Raw genomic sequence first — 20,111 nt, 5'->3', positions numbered from 1 at the left:
AAGGCACGGTTGATAACTACTAAGCCATCCTGACTGCCCTACCAAAGTAGGTTTAACTTTATGTACACTGTTAATTTTCAAAACTATAGTAATCTATCAACATAATATTTAATAACTCAGGGCACCCTTTAGTTGATTGTGTGGCATATCAGAAAACTGTATTGTTAAGATTTGAAATAAATGTCACTGGTTGATGAAATGTTGTACAGTATCCTTCACTTCACTTGAGCTTTTATCTATAATTATCTAACGTTTTTGGCGCCAAAGTATTCAATTGAGTTTCTTCCAACAATCTGTACTTGTAGTTTGACGATTTTTTAATTGAATGGAGTCTATCAAAGCTCATAGGTTCAATGACAAGATTGGACAGTCAGTGTACTCTGGACAAAGCAACATAGGTTAGGCCTGCTACCCTTTCAGAAGGATCCAAATCAATCCAAGAATTCTGAAGGGTGAGTCCTTGGGACTTAAGTGGGAGTTGTTGTCTTTCAAGACCATCATTTAAAAAACTTGCGACCAGATAGATCAGAACACTATTGGTATATTTTTGCAAAAATGTGGTTTCACATAACCATCACAGTCAAACTGCACCATAACTGCAATTGGCAACATTGGAGGTGAATGCTTCTCTGCAAAAGTTATGTGAACAACCATCCCCATGGCACTATTGCAAAGACCTGCTTTAGTGCAAAGGTTTCGTAGTAACATTACTCAAGATTGCTCTCTGTGACAAATATACAGTCGGCTCTAATCCACCCATGTCATGAACATTAAGGTGTTTTGCTTTAGGACTGGTGTGTGGTGCATTTTTCAACAATCTGTTGTCCAAGTTGTTTTAGTTTTACAAAGTTGTCTTTTGCAACCTTATCTTTTCCAAATGATAACCTCACAGCAGAGTCTTGAAAATCAGCTATGTTGTCCACATCTAGAGGTGTTCTGGACAAAAGCAGATTCCAGTCTTTGAGATTGGAATTGCCATCTCTTGCTCGTATTTGTAAATCTCTAAACTGCTGCTGTGCAAGGTCTGCACCTTTTGCCAGCTCGTTTACTTCAAACTTAACCACTGTTTGAAATATCCTTCCAATGCAAGATCACTATTTGGTTTGGTATGATAAATTACCTGATCACCAATGGAAGGTAATTGGCCCATGTCTCCTACTAAAATTATAGACAAGCCACCAAAAGGGAGAGTGGTGTGTCCAGTTGCTTCCTTACAGTGCCTGTTAATCCAGCCAAACATCTTTTGGCCAATAATGGAAACTTGGTCAATAATGAAAGATTTCACCCCATTAGCTCACTTTGCAATTTTGCTAAGGCTGATGACTTTAAAGGTCAATTTTCCCCCTTGAATTGGAAGATGAAGTAATGTGTGTAGGGTAGTTCCTTTTATATTATTATAAAATGCTGCTATTCCAAAGAAAGTACATACTTTACATTTTTCATCCAGTAGAGTTCTTAGTGCTCTTGTTACAAAACTTTTCTCCAGAACCTCCTAACCCTGTACTGATCATGAGAAGTTGTTCATCACTGTTACTTTAATAATGCTTTCTGGTGATGTTAAAAGGTTGTCTTTGATTATCATCCATTTTTCAAATGTCACTTTGAGTTCCCAGTATCTCATCTATTAATTTCAGTCACAGCAGCATTGTTTTTGCCCATCAATCCAGTGGGGCATATTGCCAATTTCCTTCTTCATAGTTATTGGTTACACACTCCAAATGTTTCTCATCCCTTTTGGAATTTAAGGTCAGCAAGAACCATCCATTCTTCTCTTTCTCCACTTTCAATTTCAGGGAAGTCATCACTATCTATGATTTGATTCACATATTCTGAAATTGAATCTATTTGCTGAAGCCAGTTTGGGACCACTTGTTTTGCTTTTAATTACATTTTATATGTTTCTAAGAAGGAATGCCAGTGGTAAACTGAATCAGATCCTTCTTTGTCATCCCATGCATGTTCAACAGATGTGTGCCATGGTTTATATTGCAACAACTGATATCTGCAGAATAAACCATAAGAGGGTCCCTTAGAACTCGAAGAGTAGTTTGGATAAGTCTTGACAACAACTGGACAGACTCTTTTCTTAATTAATTCCTGATTTAGCTTGACAGTACATACACCTGTAGAAGAAAATCCTATGAAATTGTATTTCAAAACACCAGGGTAATCACATCTAAATGTAGCTCTCCTTGCATATAGGTCAAGCAGAGAGGCTTCAGTGGCTAAACTGCCATCTTGTGCTAAATTTATTTTTCGAGAGCCATCAACATATACTGTTATGACTTGAAAAGTGGAACTTACAAGTTTAATTGAAAGTACTTGATGCATTACTTCCTTCACATCCGATATATTGTAAAGCCTTGAGATAATGTTCTACATTCAATGAACATTCTCCCTCTCTGATCTCCGAAAGAGCTGACAGAAACAGGGGGTCTTGCTGTCGCATAACAGTGGTTAGTTCAAGGTGATGAGCAACAGCAAAGTCGCACAGAGGTGAGCAATACATAGAGTGGCCCTCATCGAAAAGATTTGGGATTGGCTGCAACTGCAAAAACTCTCTGCTGAGCATAATTTGTTTTCCTGCAAAAGGAAAGTTTTTGCAATCATCCGTCTGCAATATTATTGTAAATTACAACCGTTGACAACGGAGAAATTGAAAAATGGCTCAAATCACATTGGATCTGGAAAATAACCACACAGGAAGGAAGCTATCCACAATGACAATAAGGTTAGGCTTTTTAATTGAGTTATTTTTTTCATATAGTTATCTTCTTAGGCTTTATATCGGGATTCTCATCATAAATCCTTATATTTTTGTCGGCCATGCTCATACTGAGCTTTGGGTGCCTGTGTTTTTAGTATAGTGTCTTGAGCTCACGATGGTTTGCAGCACTTGTGGTTCATTAGTCAATCAAAATGCCAACTTTTGCAACGGCTGTGGTAATGGTATGTTTCTTAATTCAGATACAGTATTCGTATTTGCATCTTTTTTAGATCCGAATAACGATCAGTAAATCAAGAAATACATTAGCTTTTGACCATCTAAGGGCCCGTTTACATGGAGGGAAGGTGCCCGGCTAACTGGGCTACCCGACTAGGAGGGTTGAAACATAGTTTGCCTTTATATGCAACTCACCTAACCGGGACAGCGAGTGGGCTGCGGGGGCAATCTTTTGAGCCGCCTCTAAGCAAAACAAAAAAATGACCGACCAAAACAACTTTTTGGTTTGATTTTTTTTTGCTCATTCCACTAGTGGTGGCTTTTCACTGCATAGGGCTGCTTTTCTGCACTTTGCTGATTCAGCATAATCACCAGAGGCAGTTAACATTAAAAGCTGCCCTAGAGTATAATGCTGCTCTAGCTAAGCTACGCCATGTTCGAAGAAGGGTTGTTCACCACCATGGAAAACTGTGGAGAAATCCAGGCGGAACAGATCATTGGTGGCAAAACCTGTTCAACAGTGTTCTACCTGGGGCAGAATGGAAGACGAACTCTCAAATGGACCGGCTAACCTTCATGAAAGTTGCTGACGAATTACGACATTACCTTCAACCTAACAGAAGTCCACTAGGTCTGGATGTGTTATCAGTGGACAAACAGCTCGGAATAACTTTGTATTATTGAAAGGGTCAAGGCTCCCTAATGATGACAGCTAATACTTTTGGCACTCTGTACGGCCTCAGTGATTGTCCCTAAAGTGTGTGATGCATTAGTTAACTTACTGGGGCCAACCTTCATAAAGTTACCTGCTACGGAGGATGAAATGAGAGAGCAAGTCAAGCACATGGAAAACAAACATGGCTTTCCACGGGCTTTTGGTTGCGTTGACGGAACTCATATCCTGATTATGCGGCCTTTAGAAAACCCCAACGATTATTTTAGGTACAAAATGAAATATACTTTGAATGTGCAGGGTACATGTAATTGGAGGGCTGTTTATGGATGTTGATGTTCGCTGGCCAGGAAGTGTCCATGATGGCAGAGTTTTTGCAATGTCTAGAACAAACAAATTACTGAAAGCGGAAAAACTCCCTCTGTTGTACAAAGAAATATTACCAGGCCTGGTGATAAAGTACGGTACCAGTTGTATTGTTAGGTGACCCTGCTTACCCCTTGCTTCCTTATTGCACGAAGGAGTTTCCCAATCCACACAACAATGAAGAGGTCATTTTCAACAATATCCTGTGAGGTGCAAGGAACCCCACAAAGTGTTTTTTTGGCAGAAGGAAAGCCAGCTGGCAAGTTTTAAACAAGCGCCTTGATGTGGCATTGAAGTCTGTTCCAAACATTGTGTATACCTGTTTTGTTCTTCATAATATTTGTGAAATGAAAGGTGTTACTATTGATGATGGTATTGTGGCCGGCAGATTGCACAAGACAAACTCACCCAGCCCAACACTGAAGCAGACCGATGCTATTCCTTCAATAGTGCTGAGGGAACTTATGTCAGGAATGTGATTACTGCCATGTACAAAGAGCAACTTCCACAGTGACAAAATGAACATTTTATTCATCAATGTATGCTCAAGTGAACTTTTGTCGCTGGTCTATTCTGGAACTGAGGGGTGAGGTGCAATATTATTAGTATCTTTTTTTTTTTTGAGGGGGGAGGGGGGTTGCATTAATTTTTATTTGAGGGAATGCATCATCAAACTCACAGTTAAAACTCATACCTGTAATATACCAAGTACCTTGTAAGACATCAAACCAAGGCATACTGTAAGACACAACGTTGTATGTGATTATAAAATATCATTCTACGGAAAATTTCAACATAACTAATGTGACAAAACTAAATGTGAGTTTGTAGCTGATCTGTAGCTATTGTTGAAGATTTTGATTGAATACTACATGTACATAAAAACAAAGAAATACAAGGGTTAAATTATATTTTGAACAGTTAAAGTTATTATTGTAGATAATGTTTTTATTATACTTTATTATTATAATAAGTTGAAATGACATCTAGGATACCATAAAATATAAACGACTGATGCATTTTTGATTTGTACTTCTCAAACTCATTCATGCAGCTCTTACCCAACCAGAGAATCTTATTCTGGTCAGGTTGATGGATTTAGAAACCCAATGAAAAACAAGCTGAAAACCATGGCGTGTTTGGAAATAATTTCAAACACGGATGCAAATTTTGCTAACCAGCATATTGATTAACACAAGAAAAACACAACGATAAACACTTTATTTAATCACACATTTTACAAAACAAACTTTAAACCTAAATTATTTACTGCTGACGTTAAATGTAACAGTAGAGTTATTAAACTCCCAAAACAGAAAGGGTCATTCTTTTTCTAAATTTAAATTCTCACTCAATGGTGGCGACCTCGTCTTTTGGTTCACTTTCAACCTTGCTGTACACTTCCAACCTAAAATGGCCCTAATGTTAGAAATTCCCAGTTCCAAGGATTACTAATTTACTATCTACCCCTGCATTTAACAGGCTAGACGTTACCTCAGAATAGTGCTGGCCACACACTTTTCCTCTTCTTCGCTAGTCTTAGGAGGTCTAAATCTGCACTCTGCCATTTGCTTTGCGAAGCATTGTGTTCGCTCAGAACTGACAAACAGCTGGGTAACAATGTGACATTGATGAATATTCAAAATTTGTCACAGAGCAGCAATTAGGTGACAGGAGTACAATTCAAGTCTCAAAAATATTTAAATTGAGAGAACTTATTTAAATGATAATTTAAACTAATTTTCTTTGCTGGAGAAGCAACTTCAAAAACTCGCGCTTCAGGTTTCTAAATGCTCAAAAACAGTAAACCACTGCCTGCCTGCCTGCTGCCTCGTGGTTTCAAATGTTTTCTCACGTTTGGAAACCTGATGAAACCCTCGCACTAGTTTTTGAAAGATAAGTACATGAAAACCAAAAAATAATATTCACTCCAAAGTGACAGACAGGCAACGTTGCCCACTACTACAAATTTCAAAATGCTTTCTGGCTCCACACGTTACAAAGAATAACACAACAGATACATTGTATTTCCCTTTGTATTTCCCTCAAGAAGAATGTCATATCTTTTGCATTTTTTTCCCTGTCAGAGCCCCTTCTGGTTTTTAGTGATTCAAAAAGCAGGTCTCTGTAAGTTCCACTTCATGCATTAATAGAGGCTAACTGTAATAACATATGTATCTTGTCTGAAATGTGCACTAACAACAACTACCAACAAAACAGGCTCTGCTAATAAAATCAATTCAGATCAGTGATCACAATATTAGTGGAGCTGGTGCCAGAAGACATATAATGCTGAGCCCTTTGGTCTGAAAAATTAAATGAAGTTCCACTTGCATATCTGAGAAGCAGTATGGTAAAAGTTGTAGTTTGGCACATAGGCTGGGGAATTAACTCACCTATTGTGCATGTGTCTGGTTAGGATGAGGAACTGTACCAGCCAGGGCCATAGCTATCATCTGCATACTATGCCCTCCCCAAGAGAATTGAGACAATTTGTCATTTTTGACAGTGATTTGTCTGAAGAATTATTTGACCTCTCAAATGATTCTAGCATTGTTTTTTCATAAGCACGCCTTCTTTGGCTGTGTTCATAAGAACTCGGTCTCTTTGTGCTTGGGAGAGCCATGAAAAAGAATGGAATAGTCATCATCATCATTTACTGAAAATTAGTAAGCATAATCAATCATTAATTTGAAAGTACTAAAAAAGTCTTGCAATATTGTAACCACTAAGTAATATCTATCGCGTCTTACCTCCAAGTGATTGAATACTGTCACTTCCCTTGAATAAAGAAATAATATTTATTGTCCCCTCTGCCTTAGCTCATATGCACAAAGAAATTAATTAAATAGCAAAAGAGAATTTTAAAACGTAGTGACAATTATAGCATTACAAAAGACTATAGAGATGTACCTTCATAATCAGCCTTTGGATACTGAGTATCTGTCTCTTCACCAATGGTATCTCCATTGATTCCAAATGGGAGTGATGTTGTTGCAGGTGAGCCTCCCCATATCTCGGTAAGTAGGTCAAAATTATCTTGAACAAGTTTGCCACTTCCACTCTATGTTCATCTTTTGACAGTAGCACGATAATCTTGTCTCAAATTTTTTATTTTTTCTCTGATACTCTCATATCCTTTCCTTACTCTGGCCTTTTCCTCGTCCATCCTCTTCTCCAACAGGTTTTATTCTGCGATGTCCATGTCCATGACCAGTTTCTCTTACGAGTATTTTAGCGAAGCCCTTGGAGTGTGTTATCCATAAGCATATTATGAAGTTCCTAACACATCATAGGCTGCTGAGTGAGAGCCAGCATGGTTTTAGAGAAGCCTGTTCATGTGTTACTCAACTTCTTCAGCTGCTACACCTGTACGTTCATGGTTCAGCTTTCTTGAGAAAGGTGACTCAGTCGACGTGATCTTTTTGGACTTTGCAAAAGCCTTTGACAAGGTTCCTCATCGTCACTTGCTTTATAAGTTGCAGTGTTCTCGCATTCAGGGTCATTTGTTTTCCTGGTTTCACGATTGTCTGTCAGACTGTACACAAAGAGTCATTATTGGAGGCCATTCATCAGAATGGATGGAGGTGTCCTCTGGTGTCCCTCAAGGGATTATATTAGGGCCACTTCTTTTCCTGCTGTGTATAAATGACTTTCCCCTAAATGTAAGCTGTACTACAGAGCTTTTTGCTGATGACAGTGTACTATATCGTAATATCACATCTGTAGATGATTGTGTTGAGTTTCAGGGTGACCTTTTGTCTGTTGCCTCCTGGTGTGACTTGTGGAAGGTCACTCTGAAGCCTGAAAAGTGTAAGGCCCTACATGTTACCAAGTCTAAATGTCCTTTCATCAGTATGTGATAAATGAGAATAATCTGTCAGCTGTAGATAAACAAAAGCACCCGGGTATTTGGATTGAATTCTTCTTTAAGGTGGGATTCTCATATCAATTACATTGTTGGTAAGGCAAATAGAGTGTTGGGTCTAATAAGGAGAACATTTGGGCCCAAAGATCCTGTGACAATTAAAACAGCTTTTAATGCTTTAGTTTGTCCTATTTTGGAATATGCCTGCCCAGTGTGGAACCCTTATTTGGTAAAACACATACAGAGTATTTAATGCATCCAGCGTCGTGCTACTCAACATTGATTTGTGGATCTGATAAACCTTACTCTGAAAGGCGCACTGAACTAAACTGGTCATCATTGGAGCTTAGAAGGAAATACCTCTGCTTGCTTCAGCTTTACAAGATAATTCATGGCTATTCTGATATCGACACTGCATATGTGGATCTGACTGGTCTTTAAAATTAGACCTAAAGCAGCGAGGACAAACTATTTTGAATTTTCATTTTTAACCATTACATTAATGACTGGAACTCCTTACCAAACTCAGTTATGTCTGCTTCTAGCTTAAACTCGTTTAAAAATTTACTACTTAATTATATCTTTGTAAATAGATAGGTCTCTTAGTTTTTCGTACACATTGTGTAATTATAATTATATACATGTATTAGATGTACTATTCTTAATTGTCTTACCTTTAATTTTTGGAGGGCAGTTTTTATTTGGGAATTCAGTTTCCCCCTGTTGCTTTCCTTTACCTACTGTACTTTTGTATATATATTTTCTTTTGTACATTGGTAAGACGCTTCATTAAACTTAAAGTTAAACTTAAACTTGATCTCTCTTCCTGGTAAGCTTACCATTTCTGCGTATAAGCTTTGCAGGTCAGCTTCAAAGCCTACTCCGCTAAATTCACATTAAGTTTTAAGTTCTTTGGTGTATTTCAGAAGAGCCTCGACTGACTCAGGAGTCCAAGAAAACTTCCTTGACTTCTTCTCTGTGCTGATAGAGGCTGAAGTTGTACTTGCTTTCCTCTTTGATTGCCATGACTTTGTTTTGGTAACAGTGGTTATTTCAGCTTCCTGCAGGGGCACAAATCTTCAGATTTACTGTCATTCTGTTCGGCAGATAACACTGGCAAATGGTAACTACGAAAAAACTCACTTCTCGCCGTCATGTTTATCAATGTTTGCGTGGTTAATCTCACCTTGGCTAACCGGGATAGCCTGGCACCAACCATTTCATGGTAAAAAGCTATCCTGCCTAGCCGAGTGACCGAGGCATGTAGACAGGGTGCCCAGGGTAGGTGGGCTACCCTGTCTAGCATGTAAACACTTCAAGCGTTTTTTAAAGAAACATATGAGAAGTTAGCCCGGCCAGGGTAGCTCGGTTAGCCAGGGCACCCTCCCTCCATGTAAACAGGCCCTAACACAGTAATGGGTTCACAGAGTGCTCTGACTTAAGCTTATATATTTATCTCGTAATTTATGTCATATGTAAAACCTTTCATTCGTAAATAATTTACAGACGCATTTGATTTGATTTGCGTTGATTTGTTAATTTGAATTTACAGTGTCCCCAATTAGTGCTCCAGCACTAGAACGACTAGACACTTAAATAAAGGTCCTTCCTTCCTTCCTTCATTCAGTCATAGCACATATTTTGAAGTTTGCATGTACAATTAGATCTTTTCTATTTTTTCCCTTTTCTTTTAGTCGCTTAGTTAAAAATTAGCTTGTGCGTCACATGTGCAGGACGCACCCAAAAAAAAGCTAATCGTATGACTACAGTAAATATTGTGTTGAATTGTATTGCATTGTATTGTATATGTTAAGTTGTAGAAAAAAGTGGCTTGTTGTCATCCCTATAGTTTTGTACGTTGACTTTAATTTTTAGACGTAAGGATAGAAGATTCAAGTGAGGAAGAAGACTCGAGCAATGAGGTTGAGAGTGATGAGGAGACCATAATCAAATATTTTCAACGTGGTTTTAGTTATGAAGAAATCATTCATTTCCTTGTTAAGATATATGAAAAGAGGTAGATCCAGAAGGTTGCCAGTTAAGGAAAGCTCACTGGTTGAAGAGAAGGACTTATCACTGTCCTTGCCCAAATGATAGATAGATGGCTATGATAAACAGAAGCCCTTTGGGTTTCCCGTACATGGGGCCATACATGTAGATGGCTTCAGCCGGAAAATATTATGGCTTCAGGTTACCAGGTCCAACAACTCACCAGACAACATTGCCACTTATTTTTTAAGCACTGTAAAAGAATCGAAGGGATGCTCTAGACAGCTAATTACAGATCTTGGCACTGAATGCTGATGCCCACCGTTAAGTCTCATCACCTAGAAACCAAAGAATTGAAGAATGGTGGTCATTTTATTCATGGAACAGGTCAACATGGTGGCGCTATTTTTTTTCCAAAATTTGGAATTTAAGGGTGTCTTGGGCTCTTCCTATGAATTAAGTATGGAATGTTTGTGGTACTGTTTTGCACCAGTTATCCAGAAAGACCTTGACATTGTTAAAGAACATTGGAACAGCCACCACAGAGTTAGGAAAAGTTGGCACAACACTGTCCCTGGTAGACCTGATTCACTATTCTATTTACCTGAGTTTCATGGGGCTGTTAAAAACCTGCTTAATGTTCCTCAGTCAGAATTTGACTATTTATCTTAGCACATCATTCAGAGGAGAAGTGTTAATGAATATCAAGATTACTTTGATTATGCTAGAAATGCCTTTGGAATCAGCCTTCCAAACAACTGGCAAGAGGCGGAGAGACTTAATTGCGCACTTTTAACTGTAGCTGCACATGGTGCTTAATTGCTAAAATCTCTTGAGATAATTTCTTGCTTTTCTCATTATAAGGAAGTTATGCCTTGTTTTTTGTCCAAAATCACACCAACTGTCATTTGGTGTTAACATTACCGTAAAGTATATCTCTCATTAAGTCAATCATTGAAGGTTACTGCTTGGTTGAAAGAAAATTATTCAAGGAAAGTAACTTGAGGAGACCTCCTGATCAAAGCATAACTGTTACATTAACTTCATTATTTCATTGTTCAAATTGATTTCCAAGACTGTATGATAACAGTATTTGTGTTATCAATAACTATAACACGAGGTTACACTTGTTAATGCAAGAAATGCACTAGAGAACATTGGCCTCACAGACATACTAAAAAGCTCATATGAACATATATGATTAGGAATGTCAAGAAACTTTTAAGCAATTTTCAAAGTTGATATGCCAGCTGCATTAATTGTATGCCTCAAAAATAACTTTAACATTAACTTGTGGTTGAATCACAGACCTGTTCTGGCAACAAGAGAAATAACGTTATGTAGCATTTCAGAATTTTGTCAGTGCTAAGGAACTCAACACTAGATTATGGCTTCCTTTGAGGATTGCTAAAAACATACACAAAAAATGAAGAGTAAAAAGAGCTGAAAATGCTCAGGTAGTTCATGAACATTTTATCACTAAAAAGTACCAACCCTTTGCTCCTCCTAAATAACTAATCTCTTTTTTTCCCCCAAGATGAGTAGCACAGTCACCTATACATTTCCCATAACACATGTCAATAATAAAATATTTATTTTTGCTACTAGCAATGGATACGTAGATGGCATTTTATGTCTATTGTACAACACTAGTAATTTTTTTTTACTATTTACATTATTTCGGAAATTTCAGCAGTTTTTTATTTTACCCATAATGCCTTGTGGGTGTGGCAAGTTCAAGAATTTGAAACATAATGCAGGAAATATCAACAAAATGAAACTAAAACTGCAGATTACTTTCATTTCATTCAGAGAGAGGCAATTATCTCCTCATTTTCCTTTACTGGAAGCGTGTAGATAGTTTTTCTTCCCTTTTTCTTTGCTGGCAATTCCCCACAAATGTGGCGGACAGTGGCAGCATACACAACAGTGGTACGCTTTACATCAAGGGTGAAAGTCACGTTGTGTATGTTGTCCCTCAGGTAGAAGTTGCCTTTTATAAACTCTTCATCCCTCAAAGCAGTGCACTGATAATCGTCGATGTAGTCGCTTTCTAGCTCTTCAACCCCTTCTGATGTAACCTTGAGGAGATAGAAATCATACATTGGGTCATCATCAGCAGCAATAGCCACTGTGCTCCCCTTCTCAGCAAGGTCAGCTATGTGTGAAGCAGTGTCACGGTCAAGGATGGGTTTTTCTGCTGCTTGCCTGGTAGTTGCGACTGCACCATCTTTACAGATTGGCCCCACCTTCCAGTTATCCGGCCAAGCCTTGTTACTGCAGTTTTCTTCATCCTCGACAATGCAGCTCACACAGTAGCAGGACCGATGCCTCATCAGAACCTTTTCTTGCTGGGCCAGAGACTTTACACAGTGCCACTTTCTTATCCCTTTAGCTTCCTTAAATTTCCATCCATGCCTTTTTCTGTCAACAGCACCTTCACCTTCTGAAGGGACTTAAAAGAAAATACGGTGCTTGAGTTGAACAGAACTTTCTCTTGAAGTGAAACTTGAGGCAGCAGGCTGGGAAAAGTTCTGCATCAAGTATTGATGCATACTCTTCGCCGAGTTGATGGTAGCTGTTCTGCCCAGAACTGCCTGGCCAACCTTTTGCTTAACATGCCAGCCTGCAGCATCCTGCTCTCCTTTAGCATGGGATGTCTCAAATTAATTGCGCTGGATGGGGAAAGCAAAGTCGGCAAGGGAGCAAGAGAGGTCACCAATACCTGGGGCGGATCCAGGATTTGACGAAGGGGGGTTCAGATAAAGGCACGCCAAAGAGAGTAGCCCCTAGGGGGGTCCGGGGGCATACTCCCCTGGAAAATTTTTAATTTGAGGGCCTCTGAAATTTCAAGTGGTTTAATTGCTCTAAAGTCACCTCCATTTTTGTGCTAAGTACAGTAGTATTAAGGATGGATTTTCTTAACACTGACAATAATTATTTTATTATTATTTTAAATTCATTCAAATTAAAAATTCATGATTCCTCAAAAATGGGATCAGCCAGCAACATTCTCCGGGGTTGCTGTTCTGCAAATTCCTGGACAACAGCATCATAATCCACAGGTTTCTTGTGGTGAATATTCATGAGCTCCGAGCCAGACAACCTTTCTGTCGTCATGGTGGTCCGCAGGTAGCCTTTGACCAGCTGTTGGCACTTTCTCCAAGCACCTCTGCCACTTTGGAGAATCATTGAAAAATTGTGAAAGCTCTGTTATAGTGCCAGCCATGTTGTGAACTGATGGTAAGCTACATGCTTTTACTATAACGAGATTCAATACACGGGAATTGCAGTGCACATACAGGGCCTTGGGGTTTTTCTGTGCTATTAAGCCTTGCACTCCCTGCGCTTGTGCAGACATATTCAAAGCACCATCGTAGCCTTGGCCTAGGCAGTTTGAAATGTCCAGACCCCACTGCTCCAACTTCTCCAAGATCAAGGAAGAAATTACTTGACCAGTTATTCGATCGGTGCATCGAAAGTCTAAAAACTCTTTGCGGATCATGCACTCTTTTGTCGACAAACCGTAAAACCAAAGACAACTGTTCGAGATTAGCATTGTCAGTGACTTCATCACAAAGAATTGAGAAGTACTTTGCTTCTTTGATTTCTTGAATTATCGAATCCCTTATGTGGTCTCCGATCAGCATTATGAGTTGATTCTGTATTGTTTTACTAGAATATCGTGCATTCGCGCTGCATGTCGCTAGGTGGTTCTTTAAAACTTCATCGCCTGAGTCAACACGAAATTCAGGCAAAGCTAGAAAATTGCCCCTGTTTCCATTTTGATCGGCAGTGCTGTCATCTCTATGGGTTTTCATTGCAATGCACTGTTTGCCGCAGAAATGGACGCACTTTGCAACACTTTTCACAATTTCTCTGTTTCTCTTAATCGTGCTCCTGCGTTCACTTTCAATTTGAATTTGGATGTTTTTTTGCAGATTCCGACTTGTTGTGAGAAAATTATCGTATGCAACCATGGCATTGATGTGGTAACGATGTTTCTCATGTTCACCACACACTTTGCTTACTTTTGTCCACCGATTAAAGAGAGTGGTTACTAAGGGAGCTTCTCCAAAATAACATCGGAAATTTTGGTTCCCGATGTCGCTATAGGCATTTTCCGATTCCGATAGCTGCTTGTGTCTGACTCAAGAATTTCCGATTTGAGCTTTCAAAATTCTGATAAAATCGGAAATCAATCGGATATCAATCTAGAATGGCATATCGGCACGCAATGTTTTTATAAATGAGTGGATTTAGTATAAGCGTACAGCGCTTCGATCTCGCAGATTGTAATCTTTGTGTGCGCATGTTTCTACAATTTATGCTCCTGTTGTTTCTATATTTTCAACATAAACATCTCAACAACAACAAAAATGACTGATTTCAAGCGTTTATATATGACTCTAAATACCTTCTTGGAAACCAAACTTAAAGGTGAAGCGTTGATTTACTTGCCAATTCTTTAACGTAATGCTTGAAAAACAACTATCTGTGCCAGTTTAATACACCGTGATGAAACACATTTCGGTCGTTTGCTGTGCGGCCGCATTGTAACATTGACCTTTGAACGTATCTTGATTAGACAGCGCACGACAAAACAATGGGATATTAAAGTGTTTCGGCTGCACAGTTTTAATATTGGAGGGCTTTTAATACTGCACAACATACTCTTGAGGTTTCGAAAACCAGTGTTAAATTCGTGATATTTGACATTCTAAAATGGACCGCCAAAATTACCAGCTTGCGTGAACTGCTACTCGACTGAAAGAAACCAATGATGCCTGTCCCACGTTTGAAGCGATCATGACATGTGTTCCTACAATTAGGTTTTCGTTAAAAAAATACATCCCGCGAGGGTTCGGCCATTAAAAGTTTCTCACTCTTTAATATTCCGTAAAGAATCTGAACAAAAACTTTTCGACCTTATCATTTCAGTCGATTTCGTATGGTATTAAAAAAGAATAACTGTTGGTTCTTTGATCAATATCGCTCGATGCACCGGTGTAAGTCAATATTTTTTAAAGATAACTTTGAACATTTCAGTGCAACTGGAAGCACAAAAACAAAGCACGGATGATTTCAACGATCACATTTTCCCTGGACTCTTAACAGCAAAGTGCCCAAAAGGTGCAGCAACCTTTTCAAGGGAATTTACTTCTGCAGTCATGATAACGAGCCTTGTTGACAGATGTAACACATGATTGTGTTTTGAACACTGATAAATATCTCCTACAGAGTTTCAAACTCCATCCAAACAGCAACGTTTCAAACATGTTTCAAACAATTTTAAACACGTTTTAAACATAAGTGCCCTTCAAACGCTGACTAGTTAGTTAAGCATCCTTTTCATCTGGACAGTAATTTCATTTTTTTTGGGTCGTAGATCTCGCGTGACACAGACTTTAAGAAGCAGTTCATGTTTCAAAATTCCGTGCATCGTGCTAATAGGATGTTTGATCAAGTTCAATCGGAAGACCGATATTTTTTTATCCATTGGAAGTCTCAATACCACTTATTCCGATGATCAGTGTTAATCTTCCGACTTCATCGGAATAGTTGCTCTTGAGTTTCCGATATGACTTTGGAACAATCGGAAATTTGACCTTCAGAAATTTGGAGAAGCTCCTTAAGGTACCTAAGCTTTCACGTATGGCAAATAAAACGCATGGGAGACAGAAACCACCGTCACATTCCTTGCTGTAAACGAGCTAAGGATAACTTTGCTGCCAGGATCTTTGGAAAGACCGATGACAACCATTCATAAAAACTTTAGGGAAAGCATAATTCTCTCCTGGTTGAAAATGGTTATTTATGATGTTGAGTTTCTCAGCTTGATTTAGAGACTTAAAAGCTGTTTTCTGACGAAAAAGAGCACCAACATCAACGTCACGAACCGAACTATGACAAGCACGATTATCTCCATCTTTATCAGTCTGTGACGCTGCAATGAAAGCAAATTGATATTGTACGACCTTTTAAAAATTATTTTAATACCGTTTTGACATACGTTTAGAACAGGACAGGTAACAGAAATCACACAATTTTTACAATACAACTAATGTTCTTTTTCCTTGTACGGAAAGCCAGGGTGTTTGACTTTCACAATATTTCTGTGGACTTCTAGTTTAAAGAGTTAAATCACCCAACTTGACATGTTTAAAATCAGTGAAAAGTCGTTCCCACACATTTGGGGGATCTCAGTTAGGGGAAAAAGAAAATTCGGAGAGTTGGCAATTCTGCAAAATATCTCGAGCTTGATTTACGGATATTGTTTCACATCCACCAGCATCGACAATTTTAATGTCAAGTAAGGATTTTACTACAGACACTAAGGAAATTCCGCCTAATTGAAAACAATTAGGCATTCTTAATATTTCTAGCGTATTATTTTTGTAAAGGGAAGTTACTAGACTTTCTAATGTAATATTTTGGCAACTTGTTATATCCAAAGACTAGAATCATGCATGACATCATAAAGATACCTTCAGACTGGTGCAAGGTGTGGCATGCATTCTTCCAATGAGAGCCACTTTGATATTTCCGAAAGGACTTCGCGAGGAAGACTCATCATGTTAGCACCTGAGAAAATATTGGAAAATGCCCAACTCAGACATAATAATGGACCTTGTTTCGTTGTTCATTTTATTTATTCCACGGGCAAAGAAACGTGTCGGAAATAACTTTAATTAGAGGTCTCCAACAAAGCCGCATCAGACTGATAATGATCGTGACTCAACTTATCCCGCTTGTTTACATATTTTCATGGTTAGTCTGGATTGTCACGTAGAGAACAGAATTCTGCTTTAAAAAGCATGAGTGAAGTTAAGTAGCTCTGCTTTGCACGTAAAATTGTGTTTGAGCTTTGATGATGGCAATGACGTTTTCCATTCTTATTTAATATATAAGCTTAAGCTTTCTGATTTATATCACTAATTTAAAAAATGAAATACCTTGCTTGGAAGAAGATAGAGTTGTCTCATTTTGTCGAGTCACAGTCACTGGCAAATCTTCACTGCCTGTACCTGTTTGGGTCACTTTTCGGTCTCTGTAAACACAAAATAAAAAAAGTGTTGACTAGTGCCAAATTGATAGCTTGTAGTATTTTTTGTTATGGAAAATGTTCTTACCGGCATCGCTAGAGCAACGAATCCTCTTTGCACTACTCAAGCTCTCATTCAAACTGCTAGAAGAATTAGATGATTGGTCAAAAGGCTCATTATCTTCGCTGGTCTCCAATCTAGGGAAGAAAATTTAGAATGTAAACTTATGATATTTCAGTTTTAAATCGATTCGTGAAACAACTCTCGAGAAATCAGCACTGTCTGCTTGCTAGAATTAAGCGTACTCGTGTAATAGACTAATCTATTAAGCTTACCTTGCTGATGACAGTCCGAAAAACCGGTGAATTTGTTGTTGCTTTGTCCTCTTCGACATATTAAGTCATGAGTTCATGTTGAGGAACGTTTAAGTAAATTTTCACTTTAAAATACGATCCACAACTCTGATTTCCAAAGAACGGCGTGGCTTTATGCAGTGCCAGAATTGGAATGATTGGTAGATTTGGCATAAACTGTCAGTTTTGGCGGGACGTGTAAGGGTTAATAAGCAGTAATTTTATAGCTCAAGCGGACGTACTAGAGGGCGTTTTCAACTAGGCACAAATTTGTCTTATTTTTATTGCTGTTTTCGCGTACGAAGACACAAAGAAATATCATTTTCAAAAGATATTTGGTTCACTTTTTTTTAACCACGTGTTTGTTATACGTTTTTATGTTCAGTTTAGGGGGTTCAACCAAACCACCCGAACCACCCCTATATCCGGCCCAGAATACAATTCCGTAATTTGTACTGGGCTGCACAACTGTCAGTAAATTCATGCATCTTTATGACATTGTAATGAACGTCGTTGATCAGAGAGTTGTGGATCACCTCTTGCACCTTGTGAACACTATCCTGATCCTGGATCGGGTCATCCGAGATGACAAAAACATGCTCCCTGATCAGGTGTGGCTCCTCCTCTGCAGTTGCAACTGTGGCTTGTACGGCATGGCGTTGAACGATGGTCACGTGCAGAGAGACTTTGGCGACATCAAAATACTCTGATTGGATCTCATCTTGCTGCCTGCATATGCATACCCTTCAGAGTAGTCATGTATGCACACCACATGGCCAAGAGGAAGGTTGTCTAGCAGGTTCTCAAGCTGATCACGTTGCCATCTTGCCATAAATGAATGAATTGGGTAGGTTGTTAGGAGCTCCTTAAAGTACTTAAATAGCTCAGATGGTGGAGTATCCTTTTGCACGAGGGCTATCTTCTTTTTCTCTTGGCCGTTTGAAAGAAACTTTCCTGTTGGAACATATTCGTAGTGCGACCAGTGCACAGAACCTTCAGTAGTACTCTCCTCTGGTAGTAGTGCCAGGGCATTGACACTACAGGAATCGTATTCTCTTTCTAAGCACTTGATGTTGTGAAATGATTTGTCCTCTTGTCTAGGGCAAAGAGTCTTTTCAGCAGCTTCTGTCACGGTCTTCAAAACAGGGTATTCATCATGGCTGAGGTCAGCTTCCTTGAGAATGCCCTGACGAAACTTCATGCAAGCGTCAAAAACAATTTTTGTCTCTACATGTTTTCGGCAGAGGCATGATCTTCTATCTCTCTCTTTAGCTTGCTTAACAAAAAATGGCTTCAGGCTTTCAAACTTCCTTTGCTTGACTTTCACATCCGGGTGAAGTTGTTGAAATTCAAGAAATGCTTCTGTCTTCGTCTTTTCCAACACAGGCTTTGCATGGTGGACGTACTGCTGGTTGTGTTTGCCCAGTAATTAAATATGATTTTAGTATCTTCCTCCGAAATTGTGTCTTGGTGAACTTTTCTTTTGGTGTAGAGCCAGCTTGCGGTGTCGCCCTTAAGGATACTTTCTCAGTTCCTTATCGCTTTACTTATGCACATCTCATTTAAATTAACTAATTTTCCTAAGGACTTCCTTGCCCTTGTCTTTTTTATATTTTCTCCAAATGGAAGAGACGTAAAAGCTCTGAGTGCTGCCCTCTTCTCGTTTGATCCGGAACGTTTCACTTCGTTCAACCCTTCGGAGATGTCTGATGCCAGCGCTCTAAGGGTGGACAATTCTTTCGGCTCCTCCAGGGTTTTAAGCAATCCCTGGTTTGCGAGTATCTTCCTGGTTCTTGGGCTGTTCACCAGCGTTGCTATGACTGTAGCTTTTTTCTTGGGACTCAAAGGAAGCGTCTCCTTCGCCCTGTCAGCTATGCGTTTTTTGAATGCCCGGTTTTTAAATCCATTGCTCGTGCTTGAAGTTGATGCCGCCTCTATTGCTTGTTCTTGTGTTCCATCTTGTAATTTTCGTTCACGATATTTACAGACTCTTTCCCTGGTTTGTTCTCTTATTTTCTCCCTTTTTTTCTACAGTTCTGCTCGAGCAATTTCTCTCTTTTCCTTCAGCTTTTCTTTCTGCTCGGTTTTCTTTATATCGGTCCTTCTTCGTGCCAGCCGCTTTGACAACTGGTGGATCATTTGCGTATGTTCCTTGACTTGAGCAATTTTCTTTTCATGGTTCTTTTGATAAAATGCCCAATCTATCTCTCTCTTCTTTTCTGCCTTTCTTTCTTGAGCCACTTTTTTACGTGAAGGTGTAATGCTCTGTGTTCCCTTGGACCAAGTTGGTGCAGCCGAGAGGGGGGCCATGTTGAATGGGCAGCACAGGGTCTCCATATACTTTGCCCAGGCTTGCACCCTGGAGAGGACACTCCAGTCTCGCCATTCGGTGAGCGCACAACACGGAGGACAGCAGTTTACCAGGTATAAGTCCATGCTCAACTGGCGTAGAGTAGGGCGCTAGGGGTTGTCCTCGACGGTGGGAGGGACCATCGTAGTTCCACTGGTCAGCTACCTCCCGCCTCAAGCCGGGCAGCCCCCGGACAGTAAGGTACTGACCCGCCATGGTCTGCCTACTTCAGTGGGTGCCTGGAGCTTAGAGTCAAAGCTCAACAAGCAGATCGTCAACCACGCACCAGGCAAACAACGAAAGAACAAAACCAAAACATCAGCTTTCCGGATTGGGAGCTGGAATGTACGGACCATGCGGCCCGGACTGTCTGAGGATCTGCAAGCAATTGACGATGCTCGCAAGACAGCAGTGATAGATCGCGAGCTGCACAGATTGAATATCGATATCGCAGCCCTGCAGAACGGAGAGAACAAGGAGTGGGCTTTGCCGTGAGGAATTCGCTGCTCTAGATGATAGAAC

At 39.5% G+C, this 20,111-nt stretch overlaps 3 pseudogenes; 2 read left to right on the top strand and 1 right to left on the bottom strand.

The window, feature by feature from the left end:
• Positions 1–2,882: 2,882 nt before the first annotated feature.
• LOC137974205 (uncharacterized) lies at positions 2,883–10,659 on the top strand (annotated as a pseudogene).
• On the top strand, positions 3,062–4,462 carry LOC137974121 (uncharacterized; annotated as a pseudogene).
• A 989-nt stretch (positions 10,660–11,648) lies between the features above and the next one.
• LOC137972665 (uncharacterized) lies at positions 11,649–19,675 on the bottom strand (annotated as a pseudogene).
• Positions 19,676–20,111: the final 436 nt, after the last annotated feature.

The sequence above is a fragment of the Montipora foliosa genome, chromosome 10, assembly GCF_036669935.1.
Source record: "Montipora foliosa isolate CH-2021 chromosome 10, ASM3666993v2, whole genome shotgun sequence".
NCBI classification, from domain to species: domain Eukaryota; kingdom Metazoa; phylum Cnidaria; class Anthozoa; order Scleractinia; family Acroporidae; genus Montipora; species Montipora foliosa.
Note: the sequence above shows the minus strand (reverse complement) of the source record. Positions and strands in the feature narration are given on the sequence as shown.